Source organism: Cervus elaphus, chromosome 16 (genome assembly GCF_910594005.1).
Source record: "Cervus elaphus chromosome 16, mCerEla1.1, whole genome shotgun sequence".
NCBI lineage: Eukaryota > Metazoa > Chordata > Mammalia > Artiodactyla > Cervidae > Cervus > Cervus elaphus.
Genome location: NC_057830.1, coordinates 180,374 through 207,071, shown reverse-complemented (window position 1 = coordinate 207,071; position 26,698 = coordinate 180,374). Strand labels below are relative to the sequence as shown.

Genomic DNA, 26,698 nt, shown 5'->3' with positions numbered 1-26,698 from the left:
GCAATTTGATCTCTGGTTCCTCTGCCTTTTATAAATCCAGCTTGTACATCTGAAAGTTCTTGGTTCACATACTGCTGAAGCCTTAGCTTGAAGGATTTTGAGCATTACTTTGCTAGCAAGTGAAATCAGTGCAATTGTATCTTTACCTAATTATAAAATCCTCCACTCCTTGCTTCTTCCTTGATTGCTGATCTGGATATTGAATTAATTTTATCCTTTCTATTTAAAGAAATTATTTTGTGTGAAATTGCTAGTATTAGACTATTCTCACTTATAAGAAAGTCACTTTCATGTGGTTTATCCTACTAATTAAAAATATAGCAAAGTGGTACATTTGCATGGCTAAAACCTAAACATGGCCATTAGATTAACAACATAAAAGTGTCACTTGTGTCTCATTTTGCTAAAGGGTTGGTTTCTCAAGAATAAGCATATTTGCTTGTTTCTTTTTTTTTTTTTTGCCTTGAGATGGTTTCCCTTAAATGTCTGGTGATCCTTTATTTCCTGTTCAAACATAACATTGTCATATCAAAAAGGTGAACAGACTCTACGTTGTCATTAATAAAGTTTGTCATTAGTAAGGGGCTTTCTTTGGGGAAATTTGATAGGGAGTGCTCACTAAGCTGAAATTTCCCAAATATTAGAAAGTGATGTCTTCGATCCAAACTTCTTCGTTTCTCTAAAGAAAAGTCTCTCATCTCCTCTTGGGAGCAGGGTGCATGGTTGCTGGCACTTTGCTCACTGGTGGCAGGGAAGACAGGCTCGCAGGGAGGGTTGAGGTGGGTACCGTTCCAGGCACAGGTTTTCATAAATCCCTCTGTTTTCAGAGGGGTGTCTCTTTTCTGCTCTGGATGCCCTGAATCTCAGTGTCCAGAGCGCCTCCCCATGTGTGTGGACTGTGGTTTCCTTCACTTTGTGTGAACTTCAAGGCACCTGCTATGAAAGAGATACTGTAATAACACTGCTTTCTTGGAAGAAAAGGGCAATAAGGGGGATATTTGGTTCTCATCTTTAAGCTGGAAAGTTTCTCCTCTGACAGCAAAACTTGAGAACATATGCAGTAACTCAACTTTTGGGACAATTTTAACATTTTAAAGCACCAAATTATTGTGTTTCCTGAAAGCGGTGATAAAAGAATAGTTGATTATTTAGCTTCGGCTTTGTTTTAAATATATTATGCCAATCTTGTGTCATATTGTTCACCCTCAGAAAATACAGATCAAATTTTGATATAGTGTTTTCTTAGAAAAAATTACTTAACTACTCTTAAATGCCCTACTTAGGGTGTAACCAAATTTTATTTGAGAAACAAATTTATTCTTTTCTCTATATAAATTTTTCCCCAGATAAAGACATTGTACCTTGCAAAAGCATATATTATTTGGGAATTCTAAATGTCTTTATTGGTTTTCATGAAATATTTGGTTAAGACAAAATGACCTGATATTTATGGCATCACCAACTCTGTGGACCTGAGTTTGAGCAAGCTCTGGGAGATGGTGAAGGACAGGGAGGCCTGGTGCTGCAGTCCATGGGGTCGAAAAGAGTCGGACATGACTGAGTGACCGAACAAGACAATTGAGCATCTAGCTGGGAGCATGGAAGGAATGGGGACTTTTCAGAGGCAAACAGAGAGAAGGTGGTAACTCTCACTGTCACCCTTTCCCAGATTCATAAACTGAGCCTTAGAAATTTTTCAAGTGGAATTGAAAAGAGTGCCTGATTTTGTATTTTGTAATTGAATGTTCTTTCTCTTCCCTACTTTTGAATTTCTTGGCCAAGGCTGACTGAGCGTCAGCCTTCACACACTAAGCACATGTTCATGTCTTCTCTTTTGTTGGTGTGTAGCGTGCAGGTAGATTTGAGAGGAGTCTGTGTGGCCAAGTCCCTGTGCTTGGCACGTGGTGCCCAACTGGCTCCAGGGGACTCTGTCCTGGGCTGCGTCCCTGGCATTCTCACGCCGCCCTCTTGTGGCCGAGGCCCAGTCTGCAGCGAAGACTAGGACGCTTATCAGAGTCCCCACCGCCAGGGAAATATGCTCCTGCGCATGTGTGCTACGTCGCTGTAGTCGTGTCTGACTCTTCACCACCTTGTGGACCATAGCCCGCCAGGCTCCTCTGTCCATGGGATTCTCCAGGCAAGAAGACTGGAGTGGGTTGCCATGTGAAAAGTGAAAGTGTTAGTCACTCAGTCTGTCCTGCTCTTACCCTCCTCCAAATAGGTGCCCACATAGAGGTAAATTATCTGATTAGATTAGTGATACCTGAGAGGTTGAATACCTTTGATGTTATCAGAGTCAGTAGTTTTCAAATTGTGTTGAGAGAATTCCAAGAAGCTTCATAAGGTCTAAATTTTATATTTAAATTCCTGTTTAACCATTGTGTTTCCTCCATTCCTGGCATGCTTTTTCATGTTTTAATATTCCTGAAGTCAAGATGTGCATTACAGTTGATGCAGTGAGGTCTCTGGTCACTAGGAAAAAGTATCAAGTCATGGGTGGTGAATGTTCAGTCGAAAGGATCTCAACATCGAGAACAGTCAGGCTGTAGTCACTACCTATTCCTCAATGTTTAGATGCAAGAGGACCATATGTCTTTCTTTTTAGAAGTCAAATTATATCTAGTGGAGGCTCCCACATGTCAGGATGTTTCCACATCCTGTTCACAAGTTTCTTTTTGTCTTCTGCAGCAGAGCACCAGCTTCCTGTGCAGCCCGGGGAAGCCCCACGGGATCCTGGTCCCTCTCCGGGACATCGCCTCGCTCCCGGCCCTGTGACCCCCATGTGCCGGCCCCTCACGGGATGGGAGAAGGGGCGGCTGCCCTGCTCTCCTGGGAGGGTGCTCCTCAGAGGACTTCTCGGAGCTCAGATGCTGGTGGCACTTTTCTCCTTAAACTGCGGTCCAAATTATATTTTGTCTCAGGTTGGTCCTTCTGCCTCTTGTCCGCACTCGGGGATCACATGAAGCTGACCTGTTATAGTGATCGCCTCGCTCCTGTGTATCATTTTGAGTGTTGTCCTCCAAATTTCATTCCTGTATTGGAGCCGGTAAAAAATATAACTAAATAGTTGCTCCATTTCTATAGCCACTATCAATTATAGTTTGTGTTTTTTGTCTCTATTTGTCATGCCAGTGGCCTTTTTTTTCCTTCCAGTTTATCCAACTGAAATAACTTCTGCCCAGGAAACAAAACACTCAGTATTTGGACAGCTGTGGGATTAACTTGTGCACCTTTTCCGGATGTAACTGAACTGACATGGCTTTGCTTTCCACACCTGCTCTCACATAATATCTGGCTAATGTTTCTCTGGTCAATAACACTGTGGTGCTTACTTTTATGTGTCAACGTGAGGCCTAAAAGTGCCCAGAGTAAGGGTTATTTCTGGCCGTGTCTGTGAGGGTGTTTCTGGGTGTAGTTAGCACTTGAATCAGTGGAATCAGCCAGGCAGACAGCCCTCCCTCTGCAGTGGGCATCATCTCGTCTGTTGAGGGTCTAGACAGAAGGAAAGGCAGAAGGAAGAGGGCTCACCCCTTTGCTGCCTGGCCTCCTAGACTTGGCTGAGGTTGGGGGCACTCTCTTCAACAAGAATACCCAGGCCAGAGCCAGCAGCATCCTCAACCAGGGCGGGAGCAAGGGGGTGAAAGCCCTGCACTGAGAAGTAATTACTGTCAGCAGTTGGCAGGATTTCTCCCAGATAAGGTTTTTAGTCTATTTTGTCTCCTGTTTTCTTGTTTAAACATTATTTATGCTCTACATACTTTTCATATATAAAAGTATTAATGGCATTCATTGGCTAAATCAAATCTCATTTAACCAAAACATATGATTTATTTAAACCAGTTTCTTAGTTGGGAGTCTTTTAATAACTTTATTTCTTCTTCACTTTCTGTCTTACATATCTTCATATAAATGTGCCTAAACAAATTAAATCATTTAATTTGGATAAATACTGCAAGTGGAATTAATTAGACAAAGACTATGAACTTTTTAATAGTTCAAACTTACACTGTTGCTCTTCTCATCAGACAGACTATGCCGGTGCATGCGTGGTTCACCGAGCCTCCCTCGTGGCTCAGTGGTAAAGAATCCACTGGCTAGTGTAGGAGGTGCGGCTTGATTCCTGAGTGGGGAAGATCCTCTGAGGAAAGAAATGCAACCCACTCCAGTATTCTTGCCTGGAAAAATTCCATGGACAGAGGCGTCTGAAGGGCTACAGTCCATGGGGTCATCAAAGAGTCAGCCACGGACTAAACAACAGCACGGATGGTTCATCACTAACGTATTGATAGCATTGTTTTCTAACTTTTTAAAGTCCATAAACTGCAAATATTTTGCTCTCATTTTATTAATTCTTTGTAAATGATGTTTTATATTTTTAAAATTATACTGCCCAGTTTCATAGTGTTTATGAATTATTTCTAATTATAAGTCCCTGACTTGGATGTTACTGTCTAGAAAATTTAACCCTGAGGTCCTTAATGGGAGTTATAGCTGCTCTATATTGTTATATAACCCATGTGTGAAGCATGTCTCTGCTTCATTTCGAGAGTCCTGTGAATTATCGGTACCACTTGTGGGTTTGGTTTAGCATGACGGCTGTCCAGCCTGTCACTGAGACACTCTCAGCCCTGTGCTTCTGGTGGGTACTGGACTGTCTTCTTCAGCTGACTATCCAGCGTCCAGACACACGATGGCATCATGAGCTAGGGAAACAAGCTAACTCGTAGTTTCTGATCACTGTGTTTTCAGGTCAAGAGGAGGCTTATCTTCTAAAGGCTCGGATCTCCAAACACTGACTCCAAGGGAAAATTAGCATGCTTGCTCTAAGTTGACCTTATTTTAATAGAAATAGTAGTAATGCTCTGGGCCACTATAAGTCACTGGCTTGATATAAATTAACCAAAGAATTCTTTAAGGTATGGTTTAATCATTCTAGCCGTCCAGAAGCCTGGGGATGATAAGGACTATGGTAAGTTATAATAGGCATTTATAGGGTTTTAGAGAGCCCTAAGTTACCATGGAAACAAAATCGCTTCCCCTGTTGGATTCTAGATGGTTCGGATGATGCAGTCCAGGAGGAACTGGAGTGGTGTAATTCGGGAAGACCGTGACCACCGTGTCAGCAGCACTGATTTTAGCCACTGAAAACACTTCCTCACCTTCTGATGGCAGAATTTCTAGAAAGCCCATTTCTGCCAAGTCCCAAGTCATGATGACTCCAGTGAGCTTCCTTGCCTTAGATTAATGTTCTTCAAAGGTAGTTTTTCTGACAAATGGCACTCCTTTAAATGGCAAGCCACTCCAGTATTCTTGCCTGGAGAATCCCATGGAGGGAGGAGCCTGGTAGGCTACAGTCCATGGGGTTGCAAAGAGTCGGACGCGACTGAGCGACTTCACTTCTTCTTCTTCTTCACTTCTATTGCAAGTGTGGTAAGAGTCCAAGATTTCCAGTGTATACTTTTGTTTGAATGAGTTTGCTTGCGGCATGAATAAACCCCAGAGCACACAGCAGCTGGGACAGGGCCCCTCTGCCTGTGTCTCACGTGGATAAGCACTGTCGAGTCAGCACGTGGACTGGGGACATCAGAGGAGCCAGACAGAGGGCAAGCATCTCCCTGAAGGGGAGTTTTTCGTACATTGCTTTCATATATTTATATATTTTACATTCTTGAGATCATAATTTTGTAGTATTTTGAAATCTGTCATTTTCACCCTTTACTAAACATATTCTAAATTTCTATACAGTCCTGTATCTGTGAACAGTGACTAAATAAGTTTTAAGAGAACTAAATGTGATGACTCTTCAAGTGCATGCTGTGAAGCTGTGAATGGTGTGCAGAGGTCAGGGTGTCCCTTCTAGCTCTAGGCCTAAGGAATGTCACCAGTGCCAGTGGGTGCAGCCAAGTCTTCTCTGGGATCTCCACGTCTGCCCCTCCATTCTTGCCTCAGTGCTCACACTAGGAGAGCTTTGGTGTTTGATATAATTTATTCAGCACTGTATTTATAAAGCAAATTATGTAAGCGCATGTATGCGGGTTGTAGGTCTTTTGCAGAGTGCCTCACTTCCACAGGGTGCAAGCTCCACGGCTGTGTGAGTGGCCGCACAGACTCTGACTCTGCCCTGAGCGGGCCCCTCTTCCTCACCTCAGGGGCTTTGCGACCACCTTCTCTGGAAGTGCCCCTTCTTGCTTGCTGGTAGATTTCAACAGACCCCATTGTCAGCACCATGACACTTGCACCAAAGGGCTATAGCTCATAAGTAGGACTAGAATTTTCCCATTTACATATTTTATGTCTGAAACCTTGAGGTTCTGCACGGTTATGATGTTGCAAGTTGATTTTCCTTACTTCCTTCAAAACCTGAAACAGAACGCAGTGCTTTTCTGTGCTTTTACAATGAGGAAGAAGTGGCGCGGCTGCCGTGTCAGCTGAGAACTGCTGCTGACGTTGTGCACTTCCAGGTGTCAGGGCACTGTTTCTGCCTTGTCTCAGAAGATCCTAGTCTAGGTCACCTCAGCCCAAGCGTCCACTTTCTCCAGTTCCTCAACTGTGGCCAAAAAAGTTTCTTTGAGTAATTCGGAATTCCTGCAGCTTAGTTCCAAAAATACCGAAGTCTAGCAGTAATAATCCTGGCCATTTGGAACCGGAGGCAGTGCTGTCCTGTGACCGAAGCCCCAGCCTGGAAGGTCGGCGGTGGAGAGATCAGAGCTCACGGCTCCTGTTCAGAGTCCTCCTTGCAGGGCGCAGGGCAGCAGCTGAGCGCCGTGGTGCCCATGAGGCCTGGTCCCGGGCTCATCCCACAGTTCCAGGCCCGGTCCTACAGGGGGTGCTGAGTTCTCTTGAGGCCGTTATTCCAACGAACTGTTCTGTCCAGCTCAGCAAGTCTGAGCCTGTCATCACACAGCTTTACAGCTCATCATTAGGATATGAGCCACGCGTTGAGCATTAAGACATAATGGTCATGCATCAGCCATGGGTTCCACCAGATGCTCCGCTTCACAGGTGCTGTGTGAAGCCATTCAGTTCTAGATGTGTCTCTTCACATGAATGACCTGACCCTACAAGTGAGTTTTATTTCTGCTCACAGATTTCTGGGTCATTTCTTTGGGTCAAATCATGTCATTTCTTTGACATGATTCCAGATGAACAGAAGCACAGAATCTCCATGCTTTTTTAAAAAAAATGTCTTAGAGCATTAGTGAAAAAATATAAATATTCAATTGCTGTGGAGAGCAGAAAGTACCATCATTATAAGCACTGTCATTACTGAAACTCACCTCTTTTCAGCCCTCTGGAAGGTTGGGCTTTTCAAGTCCTTGATTCAGGTTACTTTTCTAAACTAAGAATGAGAGGAGACTCAGAAAACAGAAGTATAGACTGTGACCAGAACATGACATTTTGACTGGTTACTTTTCATTGCCTTTGAAAAGTTATTTAGGCAACAACCCTGATGACTCAGCTGGTAAAGAATCCACCTGCAATGCAGGAGACCCTGATTCAATTCCTGGGTTGGGAGGATCCACTGGAGAAGGGGAAGACCAGTATTCTGGCCTGGAGAATTCCATGGACTGTGTAGTCTCTGGGGTTGCAAAGAGTCGGACACGACTGAGCGACTTTCACTCACTCACTCATTCATAGCCCAGTGGTCTCGAACTGGCTGCATATTAGAATTATCCTGAAAACCTGAAAGAATAATAACAATCAGATCCCTTTCAAAGTCCTCTTACCATTTTAACAGTCATTGTTTGAAATCCATAAGTCAAATAATTCTAGAAATTTTGCATAAGAAGAAATTATGAAGAAGATATGATTCAATTCTGTTCTTTCATAGACAAGAGCCAAGGGATTTACTGAAGTCCTGTAATTATTGAGACAAAACGTGATGTAAAGTCCAAGTGAGTTTGCCTTTTGTCAATTGTTCTTTGAGAAACAATGTCTTTTGTGCAAACTTTTAGCAGAGATCTCTTTTCTCTTCATTTTCTAAGTTCTAGTCTTTTCACAGTCCCTGATGGTTCAGTTGGTAAAGAGACTGCCTATAATGCAGGTAGACCTGTGTTCGATCCCTGGGTCAGGAAGATCCCTGGAGAGGGAAATGGCACCCACTCCAATATTCTTGCCTGGGAATTCCTATGGATAGAGGAGCCTGGCGGGCTACAGTCCATGGAGTTGCAAGAGTCGGACACGACTTAGCGACTAAACCGCTACCGGGCTAGTCAAAGTGTCAACCAAATTTTAGTTAGAAGGAAACCTTTACCGATTTAAGAGCATACACTTTTATTTCTTGTTAAAAGAGGCTATCTCTGGGAACTCAGCACAACCTCTTTCAGTTAAGAAATCTCTTCATAAACAGCAATAAAGTCACTGATGGAAAATACGGGTTTCCTGGTTAAAGTCTGTAAGTCACAACAGCCTGTAGTGATTTATATCTGCTGTCCTTAGCTTCTGCCAAGTGGGCTGGTCCATTGTTTAAATTCCTTCAGAATTTTGTCTTGTCTTCCTCTCTGTAGCCCATAATATCTACCTTAATGCCAAAACAAAACAAGTCACACTTTTATCATCTCTCTTGTGTCTGACTCTATGAAAGGTTTTCAGAAAATAAATATGAATATGACTTGGAGGATAAATGTATATGTATAACTGACCCATTTTGCTGTTCATCTGAAACTAATCAGTTCATTTCAGTTCAGTCACTCAGTCATGTTCAACTCTGTGACCCCATGAACCGCAGCACACCAGACTTCCCTGTCCATTACCAACTCCCGGAGCTTGCTCAAACTCATGTTCATTGAGTTGATGAATCCATCCAACCACCTTGTCCCTTCTCCTCCTGCCTTCAATCTTTGCCAGCATCAGGGTCTTTTCCAGTGAGTTAGTTCTTTGCATCAGGTGGCCAAAGTATTGGAGTTTCAGCATCAGTCCTTCCAATGTATATTCAGGGTTGATTTCTTTAGGATTCTCTGGTTTGATCTCCTTGCAGTCCAAGGGACTCTCAAGAGTCTTCTCCAAAACAACAGCTCAAAAGCATCAATTCTTCAGTGCTCAGCTTTCTTTATGATCTAACTCGCACATCCATACAGGACTACTGGAAAAATCATAGCTTTGACTAGACGGACCTTTGTCAGCAAAGTAATGTCTCTGCTTTTTAATATGCTGTCTAGGTTGGTCATAACTTTTCTTCCAAGGAGCAAACATCTTTTAATTTCATGGCTGCAGTCACCATCTGCAGTGATTTGGAACCCAAGAAAATAAAGTCTGTCGCTGTTTCCATTGTTTCCCATCTATTTGCCATGAAGTGATGAGACTGGATGCCACAATCTTCATGTTTTGAAAGTTGAGTTTTAAGTCAGCTTTTTCACTCTCCTCTTTCACCTTCATCAAGAGGATCTTTAGTTCCTCCTCATTTCTGCCATAAGGGTGGTGTCATCTGCATTCCTAAGGTTATTGATATTTCTCCTAGCAATCTTGATTCCAGCTTGTGCCTCATCCAGCCCGGCATTTCACTTGATGTATTCTGCATATAAGTTAAATAAGCAGGGTGACAATATACAGCCTTGACATACTCCTTTCCCGATTTGGAACCAGTATGTTGTTCCATGTCCGGTTCTAACTGTTGCTTCTTGACCTGCATACAGATTTCTCAAGAGGCAGGTCAGGTGGTCTGGTATTCCTATCTCTTGGAAGAATTTTCTCTGTTGTGATCCACACAGTCAAAGGCTTTGGCATAGTCAATAAAGCAGAAGTAGATGTCTTTCTGGGACTCTCTTGCTTTTTCTATGATCCAATGGATGTTGGCAATTTGATCTCTCATTCCTCTGCCTTTTCAAAATCCAGCTGCAACATCTGGAAGTTCACAGTTCATGTACTGTTGATGCCTGGCTTGGAGAATTTTGGGCATTACTTTGCAAGCATGTGAGATGAGTGCAATTGTGCGATAGTTTGAGCACTCTTTGTCATTGCCTTTCTTTGGGATTGGAATGAAAACTGACCTTTTCCAGTCCTGTGGCCACTGCTGAGTTTTCCAAATTTGTTGGCCTATTGAGTGCAGCACTTTCACAGCTTCATCTTTCAGGATTTGAAATAGCTCAACTGAAATTCCATCACCTCCACTAGCTTTGTTTCTAGTGATGCTTCGTAAGGCCCACTTGACTTCGCATTCCAGGATGTCTGGCTCTAGGTGAGTGATCACACCATCATGATTATCTGGGTTGTGAAGATCTTTTTTGTGTAGTTCTTCTGTGTATTCTTGCCACCTCTTCTTAATATTTTCTGCTTCTGTTAGGTCCATACCGTTTCTGATGTCTGGCTCTAGGTGAGTGATCACACCATCATGATTATCTGGGTTGTGAAGATCTTTTTTGTGTAGTTCTTCTGTGTATTCTTGCCACCTCTTCTTAATATTTTCTGCTTCTGTTAGGTCCATACCGTTTCTGTCCTTTATTGTACCCATCTTGGTATGAAATGTTCCCTTGTTATTTCTAATTTTCTTGAAGAGATCTGTAGTCTCTCCCATTCTATTATTTTCCTCTATTTCTTTGCGTTGATCACTTAAGAAGGCTTTTTTTGTCTCTCCTTGCCATTCTTTGGAACTCTCCATTCAGATGTATATATCTTTCCTTTTCTCCTTTGCCTTTCACTTTTCTTCTTTTCTCAGCCATTTGTAAGGTCTCCTCAGACAACCATTTCGCCATTTTGTGTTTCTTTTCCTTGGGGACAGTCTTGATCACCACCTCTTGTATAATGTCACAAACCTCTTTCCACAGTTCTTCAGGCACTCTGCCTAACAGATCTAATCCCTTGAATCTATTTGTCACTTCCACTGTATAATCAAAAGGGATTTGATTTAGGTCATACCAGAGTGGTCTAGTGGTTTCCCCTAATTTCTTCAGTTTAAGTCTGAATTTTGGAATAAGTTCATGATTGAGCCACAGTAAGCTCTTGGTCTTGTTTTTTCTGACTGTATACAGCGTCTCCATCTTTGGCTGCAAAGAATATAATCAATCAGATTTTATTGACTGGGGCTAGAAACGTTCACCACATCAATCAGTCAGATGGTATTGACCATCTGGTGATGTTCCTGTGTAGAGTCCATGTTTTTCTTACATGTCGTATTTCTAAGGAGTGGTCATCAAACCTCCGACTCCAGGGTTACAGACCCATTGTCTTCCCACCTTCCTGGAAAAGAGCTCACCCTTCTGGGAACTCTGTCTCTCGCCAAACTGTAATTACACAACTTGGAGTCATGCCCTGTTTTGGATCTGTAAAAGATTATCGAGTACTCATCCCAGCTTGTTACAGACGCAGGAACCAAGGCCCCAGAAAAGTTTAGACTTTTCTCAGGCTTCTAAAGTCAAATCGTGGTAGAGGAAAGGTTGGAACTAAGTGTTATGGCTCCTAGGCCTGCAGTTGTGTTGTGTGGTTTGTTGTGCTAGTTGGATATCATTTTGACAGCTACAGTTCTTTCCTCTAACCCAGTACAGCAGACTGTTTAAAATTGACTCATAGTGAGAGTCAAAAAGAGAATAACTTTTAAGTTATTAGAAATGTTGCAAAATGACAGAAACAAATGTGTACCCTGTTAGAGGATTGTGTGCTGAACGTTTCCAGCCCCAATAATGGCATACGAAGTGCTGCTCCTTGCTTTTCTCCTCTTTCTGTGGTGCTGCATTTGTCCTTCAGAAATGTAGCTGTGGGCTGCATAGAACAAGCTCTGTCTCTCTGCCTTCCCTTCACCCTGGCAATTGTTTTGTACTAATCAGGAAAAAAAATGTACTTATTGCATGTATAGATTGATTCTTTTTGAGCTTGCAACTATATAGTAATCCTCTTTTAGCAGACCAATGTTTCTATGATTATTAGTAATTGCCTTTAGCTCACAGAATACTTCACAGACATGCAAGCAAAATATCAAAGAACCTGGCTCTAATTTTAACCTCAATTGGCAGTTTCTACATGCCCACAGCAATGGATTTTGATAATAATTAAAGGTGCAAGCAATTCCAGATAGTTCTTGGTTTGCAAATCACCAGGGGCCTCTGTTATAGTGAATATGGAGGCCCTTCCTTCTGTTAATAGGCTCCCCAACCTAATGTATTAGGTACAGAGTGGCAACATTAGAAGTGAACAGACTTAACTGCTATGATACTGGAAGAAGTGGCTCATATTTCATATCCTGGAAGAGTCTGGTAAAAACTCAGGATTGGTAAACTCCAGAAGCAAATCACTGAGCTCAGGTTATGTCCACCTCTAACTTGTTCATCCTTCAGCCGCACAAGAGGCAGGGTGGCTCCTGCCACCAATTCTTTAATCTTTGCAGGAGGGCACTTCCTACACACCTTCCCTGTCAGCTCTCCACTGGACTGTGGGTTCAGTAGGGCACTTCTCTCTCGAGATGTTGTAGCATAACCCCCTACTCCTTAGATGTGGGCTATGTATGATGACTTCCTTCAAAGGGTGTGTATGACAGGGGGGATATACTAACTTTAAGTGAAGGAACTTGATAAACATGACCTCAGTCAGATGATGTAGGTTTGCATCAATGAGATATGTCATTGACTATATGCAGTCTTGGTATGATGTGATGAAAATGGCACTTTATCTTTGTGGCCTTTCTCCCAAACCACATAATCCCAATTTAATAATGGAAAAGGGCATACAGATTCTGAGTAAAGAATATTACACAAAATATTGGACCAGCACTCCTTAGTACTACAAGGCTGTGAAAACAAGAAAAGTCTGAGAAACAGTCATAGCCAAGAGAAGCATAAGAAGAAATGATTACTTCTATGCAATTTGATATTCCAGCAGGATCTTGGAACAAGGACATTAAGAGAAAATGAAGCAAATCTGAACAAACTATTAACTTTACTTAGTAATGATGCATCAATATTGGTTCACTAATTGTGGCAAATATGCAACTAGTGTTAATAATAAGAGAAACTGAATATGAGGTGTAGGAAAGCTTTCTGTACCATCTCTACAATTTTCTATAAACCTGAAACTATTCTAAAATTAAAATCTTATTGAAAAAACTGTCGCATACATGTAGCTGCTATATTGCTTTCCTTTGGGCTCCCTGGTGGCTCAGTGGTAAAGTCCGCCTGTGATGTCAGCGAGCCTCTTCCCCAGCACTGACTCGGCCAGTGGGACTGCCTGTCTCCCCCTGCTCCCCGCACCCTGGTGCTGGAGCCTCCGCACTGGGAGACCTGCTCCCAAGGGCCACAGTGGCTGCTGCGCCGGATGCCGTTTGTGCAGCTGCTCCCTGCACCCCAGGGCCCGAGTCTGGCCTTGATCCGCCATCCGGGGGGCCTTCCTGCAGCCGCACCTCAAGCCCTGGGCCAGGCGGCTGCTGTGCTGCCGTCCCTGGGCCCGTACCGTGGCGGTCCCACCCCACCAGGCCTGGGAGTCAGTTCCACTGGTTACCTGCACCCTCACACCTCACACCCTCACACCTCACACATCACACCTCACACCTCACACCCTCACACCTCACACCTCACACCTCACACCCTCACACCTCACACCTCACACCCTCACATCTCCCACCCTCACACCTCACACCCTCACACCTCACACCTCATAACTCACACCCTCACACCTCACACCTCACACCCTCACACCTCACACCTCACACCTCCCACCCTCACACCTCACACCCTCACACCTCACACCTCACACCCTCACACCCTCACACCTCACACCCTCACACCTCACACCTCATAACTCACACCCTCACACCCTCACACCCTCACACCTCACACCCTCACACCTCACACCTCACACCCTCACACCCTCACACCTCACACCCTCATACCTCACACCCTCACACCTCACACCTCACACCCTCACACCTCACACCCTCACACCCTCACACCTCACACCCTCACACCTCACACCTCACACCTCACACCCTCACATCTCCCACCCTCACACCTCACACCCTCACACCTCACACCTCATAACTCACACCCTCACACCCTCACACCTCACACCCTCACACCTCACACCTCACACCCTCACACCTCACACCTCCCACCCTCACACCTCACACCCTCACACCTCACACCTCACACCCTCACACCCTCACACCTCACACCCTCACACCTCACACCTCATAACTCACACCCTCACACCCTCACACCTCACACCCTCACACCTCACACCTCACACCCTCACACCTCACACCTCACACCCTCACACCCTCACACCTCACACCCTCACACCTCACACCCTCACACCTCACACCTCACACCCTCATACCTCACACCCTCACACCTCACACCTCACACCCTCACACCTCACACCTCACACCCTCACACCTCACACCTCATAACTCACACCCTCACACCCTCACACCTCACACCCTCACACCTCACACCTCACACCCTCCCACCTCACACCCTCACACCCTCACACCTCACACCCTCACACCTCACACCTCATAACTCACACCCTCACACCTCACACCCTCACACCTCACACCCTCACACCCTCACACCTCACACCTCACACCCTCATACCTCACACCTCACACCTCATACCTCACACCCTCACACCTCACTCCTCACACCCTCACACCTCACTCCTCACACCCTCACACCTCACACCCTCACACCTCACACCTCACACCCTCATACCTCACACCCTCACACCTCACACCTCACACCCTCACACCTCACTCCTCACACCCTCACACCTCACACCCTCACACCTCACACCCTCACACCTCACTGCTCACACCCTCACACCTCACACCCTCACACCTCACACCTCACACCCTCACACCTCACTCCTCACACCCTCACACCTCACACCCTCACACCTCACACCCTCATACCTCACACCTCACACCTCACACCCTCACACCTCACACCTCATAACTCACACCCTCACACCCTCACACCTCACACCCTCACACCTCACTCCTCACACCCTCACACCTCACACCCTCACACCTCACACCTCACACCCTCATACCTCACACCTCACACCTCATACCTCACACCCTCACACCTCACTCCTCACACCCTCACACCTCACTCCTCACACCCTCACACCTCACACCCTCACACCTCACACCTCACACCCTCATACCTCACACCCTCACACCTCACACCTCACACCCTCACACCTCACACCCTCACACCTCACACCTCATAACTCACACCCTCACACCCTCACACCTCACACCCTCACACCTCACACCTCACACCTCACACCCTCACACCTCACACCTCACACCCTCACACCTCACACCCTCACACCTCACACCTCATAACTCACACCCTCACACCCTCACACCTCACACCCTCACACCTCACACCCTCACAACTCACACCTCACACCCTCACATCTCACACAGTGCTGCAGCAGCTATGCCTGTGCCCCAGCTGCAGAGCCACAGAAGTCCCCAGCCTCTCCTTACGCCAGGTTCTCTGCTGCCCTCTGAGCCCTGGGGTGCCACACCCGTGGCCAAGAGGGATCCCCTGGCTGGAACCTGCCCTCATGGGAAAAGGAGAACACGAGGACACAGCAGGTCACCACGTGACTGTGGTCTCCCCGAGACCCCTGCAGTGCTCTCCGGCATATCCTGCACTGTGAGCCCCAGAGACTTCACCCACCCTGCACCCTCCTCAGGACTGGATCCTGTACACCCCCCAGCCAGTGCCCCTTCTTTCCCCACCAAACAAAGTCCTAAAAGGCCAGAAGAGGGGGCATCCCCCTCAGCTGTACAGTTGTGAGAAAGTCATTATTACAGGGACAGTGAGGACTAGTTATTAGCTGTAACTGCTGCATGTTGACAAACCCCTCCACCCGCAAAATGATGGAAAGCAGAAAGTGAATCCCACCAACATTCCCCTGAACGTGCCAACAACCCTGCAGTGACAGAAAATCAAAGAAACTTCAGGAATTATACAAGAAGGAGGCAAGGGGCTTTTCTTCTTCTATAAGCTGTAGAAATGGGAACCAGTCTGGGTAAGTTCTCATCATAAATCATTCTTGAGAATGAATTCTTGAGAATTCAGCCCCTGGCACTGTCTTCCTGGGGGAGGGAAGGAGACTCCGTCTGCAATCAGTACGGAGTACTGCAATACTCCCTTTGAACTCTGAGGTGGAGGAGAGCTCTCCTTGTCTGAGTGTAAACAGCTGGATTGTTTCAGACTCATTAAGCCCTTGTTCTAGCTTTCAAACAAAAGTAGCCCTCGCTCCTTACATAAGCCTTATGCCAGGAAACAGTCTCATGTCAGTAGATAGAACATAAATATCAAATCAGAAGGATCAGAAGAGACTAAGCAAAAGCAAAATTAAACATAGCTGTTTGAGAGCCAACATTTCAAACCACGGGATGTTAGGAGTCTACTGACATCTATTAAATGAAACATCTATTAACAGGCCGTTAGCCGAGTGTGATAAAGAGTGGTTACACCTCAGTGCCATGGTATAGAAGTGGAACCTGGTGTGACTTTTTACACCCTTGAGCTCTGCTCCACATCCTCTGAGACCGTGAGAGAGACCGTCTCTGCTTAGCAGAGGTGGTGTAGCACTGTGACCCACTGCAGCCCCTAAGCCCATCACAGAAGCACTTTGAGTCCTACATCCTGACTTCTGGGTTACACGTGCACATGTGTGGGTGACACACAGGATTTATTGGTCAAAACCACATTCATCATCAGGGATCTCATCAAAGTCTGCAATAGCGCCTGGCTCCCTCCTTCTCAGGAGCAAGGAGTCTTTATCTAAACAAAATCTTACGACCTGGTTTGGATCCTGGCTAACCATTTAAAATGAAATGTGTGATTTTAGTTACACACATACACACACACACACAGAAAAGATGTCATGAAAATGTCACTGTTATTTCTAGAGGTCCCATACTAAAAACAAATCAACAATGCATGGGGCACTACTATATATAAAATAGACAGCTAATAAGGACCTACCATACAGCACAGGAAATGCTTTATAATGGCCTATAGTAGAAAAGAATCTATCATTAAAAAAAGAGTAGATATATGTATATACATAACAGATTCACTTTGCTGTATGCCTGAAACTAATACAACATTGTAAACCAACTGTACTCCAATAAAAATTAAAAAACAAAATCCTTAAAGGAAAGAGCAAAGAATGAAAAGTGCAAAAAAAAAAAAAACACCCCAAAAAACCAACAATGCATGTGGAAAAGCAAAGCAAAATTCACCTTATGTTACGGTCTCAGAAGGTTAGTTACCAGAGTATTTGTTAAACATTAGTAATGAGTATTTATACTGCCTCTGTGCCCATTACTGAGCTAACCACTAAACATAGAGACAGAACATTCAAACAAGAGCAAACGTGGTCTGTTCTTCATATACGAGGAGAAGGAAGATGAATTTCTGGTGTAGTCTTAATTTTGACCTCTGGTTGCCATATTTATATCTCAAAAGTGAAAAATCTTACTGATCAAATTTCATTAACTTTCTATTCAATACACAGAAAAGAATACATTTAATGCTTTATTTCACTCAACAAATGTAATTCTACTCCAACTCAAGTTGATGCTGATCTTAATTCCAATCTACTTTCTTTACCTGAAAACATCATGAAAGGACAGTTTTGCTGGTTGGCACAATGTATTACCTTTTGGAGTATTAGGAGTTATATTCTTCTTGGTTTTATATTAGGAAGTTAAAGTTTAGAGGCTGTCTGAAAAATAGAAAATTTACTTATGCTATAATTCTCTATGCTCTGGTGAATATCAGTTGCTACAATACCAAAAACAAAAAAGTGAATGAGGTAAAGTTGCAGTAGCTGAGAACTCAAGTAAGTGAGCTAGCCCAGACACCAGCTCTCTCTAAAAGCCCAGAGATGACTCAGCCAGCACAGCGGGACTCTGGGAACCTCGGACTTCACCATCTGGGCGCTGCAGCAAAAGAAAGGAGTCACCAAGAGCTTTTTAAAACATAGCATATTCCCTTTGAGTATAATAATCAGTCATGAGTTTCAGTTAGAAAAAAATAATTTCAAATAAAAATAGCCACAATTAAAAAGCAGAGACATCACATTGCCTACAAAGTTTCTTAAAGTTATCGTTTTTCTAGTCGTCATGTATGAGTTGGACCATAAAGAAGGCTGAGCACCAAAGAATTAAAGCTTTAAATTGTGGTGCTGGAGAAGACTCTTGAGAGTCCCTTGGACTGCAAGATCAAGCCAGTCCATCCTAAAGGAAATCAATCCTGAATATTCTTTGGAAGAACTGATGCTGAACTGAAGCTCCAATACTTTGGCCGCCTGATGCAAAGAGCTGACTCACTGGAAAAGACCCCGATGCTGGGAAAGATTGAGGGCAGGAGGAGAAGGGGATGATGAAGGATAAAGATGGTTGGATGGCATCACCGACTCAATGGACATGAGTTTGGGCAAACTCTGGGAGATAGCGGAGGACAGAGGAGCCTGGCATGCTGCAGTCGGTTCTTTGCATCAGGTGACCAAAGAATTGGAGTTTCAGCTTCAGCATCAGTCCTTCCGATGAATATTCAGGACTGATTTCCTTTAGATGGACTGGTTTGATCTCCTTGCAGTCCAAGGGACTGTCAAGAGTCTTCTCCAACACCACAGTTCAAAAGCACCAATTCTTCAGCACTCAGCTTTCTTGGTAGTTCAACTCTCACATCCATACATAACTACTGCAAAAACCATAGCTTTGACTAGACGGACATTTGTTGGCAAAGTAATGTCTCTGCTTTTCAATATGCTGGGTGGTTGGTCACAGCTTTTCTTCCATGGAGCAGGCGTCTTTTAATTTCATGGCTGCAGTCATCATCTGCAGAGATTTTGGAGCCCCCCCAAAATAAAGTCTGTCACTGTTTCCATTGTTTCCCCATCTATTTGCCATGAAGTGATGGGACCAGATGCCATAATCTTAGTTTTCTGAATGCTGAGTTTTAAGCCAACTTCTTCACTCTCCTCTTTCACTTTCATCAAGAGGCTCTTTAGTTTTTCACTTTCTGCCATAAGGGTGGTGTCATCTGCATATCTGAGGTTATTGATATTTCACCCAACAATCTTGATTCCACTTGTGCTTCCTCCAGGCCAGTGTTTCTCATGATGTATTCTGCATGTAAGTTAAATAAGCAGGGTGACAATATACAGCCTTGACGTACTCTTTTTCCTATTTGGAACCAGTCTGTTGTTCCATGTCCAGTTCTAACTGTTGCTTCTTGACCTGCATACAGATTTCTCAGGAGGCAGGTCAGGTGGTCTGCTATTCCCGTCTCTTGAAGAATTTTCCAGTTTGTTATGATTACACCTGCCTTAGTGGCACTGACCTTGTGTCTCATTTGATTTGCTTTCAAGAAACCAAGAAATTTTTAATTTTTCTAATTTATTAGCAGTTCCTAACTAAGCCTGAAAGTCACAATGAATGAAGGATGGAGAGACTCTCAGGATTTGGGTAAATTGACAGCCAACCTGTACGTCATTACTTAAATACACACCAGTTACATGCATGTAGAACCAGCTTTTCAAACAAACACAGCCTCTTCCATTTTCCCTAATTTAAAGAATTTCTATTAATATAACATCTTGGCACAGCCAGCACTGGTTTTTGTCAGCTCATAAGTAAACTTTACCTTGAAAAGTTTATACTCCGTGAACACTCTCTTACAAAAAGAAAACAAAATTTCTTAAATTATTATGTGCCCTATCAAATCACCAAACAGAAACCTTACAGTGGTTTTTCTAAGGAATTACAGCAGGTGGTTTAAGTCACTAACTTAATAGAACTGTAAAACTGTCCATATTATGCAAATACTTTGCAAAGGAAGTTAAGCAATATACAGTTTATGATTAGTTCACAGATTTCCAACTTGTTATACTGCTGGGTCAACACAGGATCAGAAGACAAAAACAGAAAAGTCGTTTACGGAAACTGAATGCTGGATTAACAAATTTTAGTTCAAGACGTCAGAGTAGAAATATGTGCACTCATCTCTGCCTGTGAGAGCACCAAAATCACAACTAGCTGTTGGATAACCATTGACAGGAGGACACTGGAACCCACCAAATAAAAAGATACTCCACGTCCAAAGACAAAGAAGAAGCTGCAGCGAGACACCAGGAGGGGTGCAATCACAATAAAATTGGATCCCACACCCGCCACATGGGTGACCCACAGACTGGAGAACAATAATACCAAAGAAGCTCTCCCACTGTCCTGAGGGTTCTGAACCCCAAGTCTGGCTTCCCAGCCGGGAATCCTCATGGAATCTGGCCTGGAAGGCCAGCGGGGTTTGATTACAGGACTTCCACAGGACTGGGGGAAACAGAGACTCCAGTCTTGGAGGGCAGCTAGACCCAGAGGAAAGGAGCAGTGACCCCACAGGAGACCGAACCAGAGCTGCTGCTCGTGTTGGAAGGTCTCCCGTGGAGGTGTGGGTCGGTAGGGGCTCACCACAGGAAGGGGGCACTGGCAACAGGAGTCCACGAAGCTCTCCCTTGGCAAAAGCCCTCTTGGAGGTCGCTATTAACTCTATCATGGAGCCCATAGGCCCCAGAGCTGGGTCGCCTCAAGCTAAACAACTACCAGGTAGGGAGCCTGCCTCCACCCATCAATGCAGGAGATATGGATTTGATCCCTGGGTCAGGAAGATCCCTTGCAGGAGGAAATGGCAACCCACTGCAGTATTCTTACCTGGTGAATTCTTTGAACAGAGGAGTCTGGCTGACTATAGTCCATGGGTTGCAAAGAGTTGGACACGATTGAGCAACTACCGCTTTTTTAGAAAAACTAAAGAACAAACAGAGGTGAATAGTACAGTAGAAAGAATCAATAGCAGAAAAGCTGAGGCAGAAGAACAGATAAATGACCCAGAGGACAGAATGGTGGAAATCACTGCCACAGAGCAGAATATGGAAAAAAGAATGAAAAGAAATGAAGACAGCCCGAGAGACATCTGGGGCAACATTAAATGGACCAACATTTCATTATAGGGGTCCCAGAAGGAGGAGAGTTAGAGAAAGGACCTGAGAAAATATTTGAAGAGGTAATAGCTGAAAAGTTCCCTAACATGGGAAAGGAACTAATCAACCAAGTCCAGGAAGCATAGAAAGTCCCAGGTAGGATAAACCCAAGGAGGAATACACCGAGACTCATGGTAATCAAAATGACAAAAATTAAAGACAAAAATAAAATATTAAAAGCAACAAAGGAAAATCAACAAGTAACATACAAGGGAACTCCCATCAGGCTATCAGCTGATTTCTCAACAAAAACACTGCAAGCCAGAAGGGAATGGCATGATATATTTAAAGTGAGGAAAGGGAAGAAATTACAACCAAGAGTACTCTACCTAGCAAGAGTTTCATTCAGATTTGATGGAGAAATCAAAAGCTTTCCAGTCAAGCAAAAGTTAAGAGCATCACCAGACCAACTGCACAACAAATGCTAATGAAACTTCACTAGGCAGGAAACATGAGAAGGAAAAGATTTACAGAAAATAAACTCAGTACCTGTTAAGAAAATGGTAATAGGATCATAGGTATCAATAATTACCTTAAATGTAAATGGATTAAATGCACCAACCAAAAGACATAGACTGTTCATCTTGATGTTTGGTAGAAACCAAAACGATATTGTAAGGCAATTATCCCTCAATTAAAAATAAATAAATTTTTAAAAAGCTAGTTAATTAATTAAAAAAATTAAAGAACAAAAGACATAGACTGGCTGAAGTGAGGCCTGGGCGGCCAGGAGGGCAGGGCTCAGGACCATGTCTGCCCATCCTCTGGGCCTGGGGATGAGAGCAGAGGCGCCAGGCCTCAGAACAGACCCAGCTCCAAGGCGCCCCCTGCAGGACCAAGGCCTGGCTCCCCCAGAAACCAGTCAGTGAACCCGTGAATCTGGTGCCTGGAGGAGTGGATTGAGGCCTGACCAGAGCCTCAGCCTGACACTCCACACTGGGGGTGCGTGTGTGCTGTGGAAATCCAGGATGCCGGGACCCCCTGCCCATAACCCCCTGCTTGTCACCCCACTTTAACTTTCTACCTGGAGCCCCCCACCTCACCTTGCTGTTTATTGCTGTAATCTAATGACCTCAAATATGTTATATAACAGACCTCACTCAGAGCAGGGAGGCTCCCCCCCACACACTTGGTGGGGCCCCATGGGCCCAGGTGCCAAGGGGAGCCTCTCTGCTCACCGCCCATCACTTGCTTCCCTCCCCCGCACTGGGGACCCCAGGCTGGGTGCTGGCCTGTTCACAAATACATCGTTGGAGAAGGGGGATGGGGTTTTGCTGTTTCATTGTGCAGGACCTGGAGGGAGGATCACATCCTGCTAGGCACCCTCCCCGGGAAGGGTGGCCGCCATCAGACTCCTGCACAGACCACCGCCGCTGTCAGTCACCACAGAGCGCTCACCTCCCTCCAGAGTTTGGATAAATTCAGGTCAGACTGTAGGTGCGTGGCCCTCAAGTGTCGTGGTAAAGCTGGTCACTGATCCCTTCAGTCAGTGTGCACCCTTAATGCACACTGACGAGACACTGCTATTTTATGATCTTTTCATTCAAAGCTTGATTGAAAGAAAGCTAATCAATTAAAAATAAAAAAGAACAAAAGACACAGACTGGCTGGGCAGATGAACACGTGCCTGTGTGCACTTCTACTCACCATGTCACTCTGCCTGATCGCCCATATCATATGTGATTATTTTATATTGTTCAGTTAATCACATTCCCGTTATGGCTTGCAATTGTCTTTACCTTTTATTTTTGTCTGACTCTTGATTATGAAAATCTGATAAACATCTTTTACTATTATGATTATGTAACTATTACTCACTTGATACCACTGAATCATGATTGGTCAACAAAAAAATAATTGAACTCTATATCACCAAAACTGGGATTTAATAGAAAAACCTGCAATCACTTTTTAAAATCCAGATTCATATCAGAATTGTGTTGCTCAGTCTTTCAGTTGTGTCTGACTTTTTGTGACCCCACGAACTGCAGCATGCCAGGCTTCCCTGTCCTTCACCATCACTTGGAGTTTGCTCAGACTCATGTCCATTGAGTCAGTGCATCCAAACATCTCATCTGCTGTCATCCTCTTCTCCTCCTGTCCTCAGTGTTTCCCAGCATCAGGGTCTTTTCCAGTGAGTCAGCTCTTTGTACCAGTTGGCCAAAGTATTGGAGCTTCAGCTTCAGCATCAGTCCTTCCAATGAATATTCAGGGTTATTTCCTTCAGGATTGATTGGGTTGATTTCCTTGCTGTTCAAGGGACTCTTAAGAGTCTTCTCCAATACCACAGTTCAAAAGCATCAACTCTTCAGGGTTGAGCCTTTTTTATGGTCCAGCTCTCACATCTGTACATGACTACTGGAAAAGCCATAGCTTTGGACCTTTGTCGGCAAAGTAATGTCTCTGCTTTTTAATATTCTGTCTAGGTTGGTAATAGCTTTTCTTCCAAGGAGCAAGTGTCATTTAATTTCATGGCTGCAGTCACCATCCACAGTGATTTTGGAGCCCAAGAAAGTAAAGTCTGTTACTATATCCAATGTTTCCCCGTCTATTTGCCATGAAGTGATGGGACCAGATTCCATGATCTTAGTTTTTTTTTTTTTTTAGTATTAAGTTTTAAGCCAGCTTTTTCACTCTCTTCTTTCACTTTGGGCTTCCCTTGTGGCTCAGCCGGTAAAGAATCTCCCTGAAATTCGGGAGACTGGAGTTCAATCCCTGGGTTGGGAAGATCCCCTGGAGAAGGAAAAGGCTACCCACTCCAGTATTCTGGTCTGGAGAATTCCATGGACTGTATAGTCCATGGGGTGGTAAAGAGTCAGACACGACTGAGCGAGTTTCACTTCACTTCTTTCACTTTTATCAAGAGGCTCTTTAGTTCTTCGCTTTTTGCCATATGGGTGATGTCATCTGCATATCTGAGGTTATTGATATTTCTCCCGGCAATCTTGATTCCAGCTTGTGCTTCATCCAGCCCAGTGTTTCTCATAATGTACTCTGCATATAAGTTAAATAAGCAGGGTGACAATATACAGCCTTGACCTACTCCTTTCCCAATTTGGAATCAGTTTGCTGTTCCATGTCTGGTTCTAACTGTTGCTTCTTGACCTGCATACAGGTTTCTTAGGAGGTAGGTAAGGTGGTCTAGTATTCCCATCTCTTAAAGAATTTTCCAGTTTGTTGTGATCCACAGTCAAAGGCCTTAGAGTAGTCAATAAAGCAGAAATCGATGTTTTTCTGGGATTGTTTAGCTTTTTCCATGATCCAAACGATGCTGGCAATTTTATCTCTGTACTAAATCCAGCTTGTACATCTGTAAGTTCTCAATTCACATACTGTTGAAGCCTAGCTTGAAGGATTATGAACATTACCTTGCTAGCATGTGAAATAAGTGCAATTGTGAGGTAGTTTGAACATTCTTTGGCATTGCCCTTCTTTGGGATTGAAATGAAACTTGACCTTTTCCAGTCCTATGGCCACCTCTGAGTTTTCCAAATTTGCTGGCAAAGAGTGCAGCACTTTCACAGCATCATTTTTTAAGATTTGAAATAGCTCAGCTGGAATTTCATCACCTCCACTAGCTTTGTTCATAGTGAAGCTTCTAAGGCCCACTTTACCTCACAGTCCAGGATGCCTGGCTCTGGGTGAGTGATCAAACCATCATGGTTATCAGAATTCTCTTGATTTTTTTTTGAAAAATATAAATGCCCACCTATTGCTCCAGAGCTCCATATGTGTTTTTAATGAGCAGTCATGTTTAAAAACAACTGGACTATATATAGATCTTTTACTTTTATCTAGTTTGTTTCACTTTTTCTATTTCAAGTGTCTGATGAATGACTGCAAAGACTGGATTAACTCTTTGTGTCTGTTTTTTGAATTTTTCACTAAAGATGAGTCCTTCTGAAGGCCCTGGAACCTCTCATGCACCCAACTGTCACACAACTGTAAATACACTCGAGGATAAGGTTCTGTGACCTCAGCAGACACACTGGACACATCTGAATCCCAGCAAGAGGAGGGCTGAATGTCTGCCCTTGAGCTTGAGAGCCACTTGTAGGCAGCCTCCCACAGATGCTGGGCAGGTTTTCCCAGATATGCCTAAATCCTGCCTAGATGAAAGCTGAGACTTTTTCTACATTATGCTCAGAATTTGAAAAATTTTAACAATCTTAAATGTTGTAACATAAAACTACTTTTTTTTCATAAACTACTTTCAAGCAATGTCCTCTGCTATTATATTTTTAACTGAAAGTTGCTAAGAGTTACTCACCATCTCAAATTTTTAAATTTAAGAATTTAAAATTAGAAATTTCTGTCAATCTTTGAAAAAAAATCACAACTCAAAAAAAGAATCCTCCTAGGTTTTTATGAAAGAGAAATGAAATTATATGTTCACACAAAGACAGTTTTATAATTCAAAATAATATAGCAAGAATGAATTGTTTTCTATACAGCTTTTAGTTTATGTAGTTCAACATTTTCCTAATTAATTTCTGTTTCTGCCTTTACTAATACCTTTCATTTGCTTTCTTTTGATGTTTTGTTTGTTTTCTTTCTAGCTTTTTGAATTGATGGCTTAATTTTTTATTTTTTGGACATAAGTATTGATACAAAATTTCTTTTGGTAATTGCTTCATTTGGCTCTACAGATTCAGATATTATATTATGTTGTCATTGTTACTTTCTAGAAAATATGAAGTCTCAGTTAGTTAATAGCATGTCTTTTGGCTATAATTGGGTGAATGAACATTTTTATACTCTTATTTTATCATTCATTTACATTTTTAGCACATCATTGTTGGAGAATGCTAATATTTTAATTTATTGAGGTTTTGTGTCTTTCAGTTTGTGTTTTCCAGTTTTCTGGAAGGTTTCATTATTTGAAATAAAATGTCTTTTTCATCAGAAGCCTGAATTTAGTATATCCATAAGAGCTATATTATTGATTATATGATGTTCTTAATATATCTTGAGCTGAGAGTGGTTTAGTCTGATGTTTCAATATTTATTTTATTGTTTCTATTTTTCCTTATAGCCTTTGTAGTTTCTAGTTTGTGAAAGTTGTTACTTTATTTTTTTCTCATATTTATTGAGATATAATTGATACATAACATCATGCAGCTTAATACACCACCCTAGCCTCTTCCATTTGTTATTTTACTCTGTATGAATTCAGCATTTTTTTTTTTAAGATCCCACATATAAGTGATATAATACTGCATTTGTATTTCCCAATCTGGCCTGTTTTACTTAGCACAATGCCCTCAAGTTTCATCCATGTTGTCACAAATGGCAGAATTTCCTTCTCTCTCATGACTGGATAATATTCACTATGTATGGGAAGTATCTATATCTATATTTCACATCTTTCTGCTCTATAATCAACAGAAGTACAAATCATATGGACTTCTGAAGAAACTGTTATTATCATTAATAAAAGGTGCTAAGATTAAAAAAATTTAACAATATATACATGTGTGTACCTTTTCTAAAAAGCAACAGCTGTCAACAGCATTTGACAACATAAGAACTTTCAAATTGTTTTGGTATTAGATAAAGAATGTTAATTGCTATTTTCGGTCTTAATCCTCCCTGGGTTCTGGCAGACTTCATTGTAACCACGTTTACAGTTTCTTGCTTCATGTCTGCCTCATAACTAGTAGCTTTGGACTTTAGGGTCTTCCCTACCAGAAGTCTTCCT

General features: G+C 43.3%; 1 long non-coding RNA gene across 2 annotated transcripts; it reads left to right on the top strand.

Annotated features, from left to right (window-relative positions):
- Window positions 1-24,445, top strand: LOC122672993. 2 transcript variants are annotated; one of them, XR_006334560.1, is made up of 3 exons: window positions 1-136; window positions 7,003-7,007; window positions 24,399-24,445. It is a non-coding gene; the product is annotated as an uncharacterized LOC122672993 (long non-coding RNA). The 2 variants fall into 2 exon arrangements; XR_006334561.1 differs by lacking the exon at window positions 7,003-7,007 and adding an exon at window positions 11,449-11,453 and having other exon boundaries at window positions 24,399-24,439.
- Window positions 24,446-26,698: the final 2,253 nt, after the last annotated feature.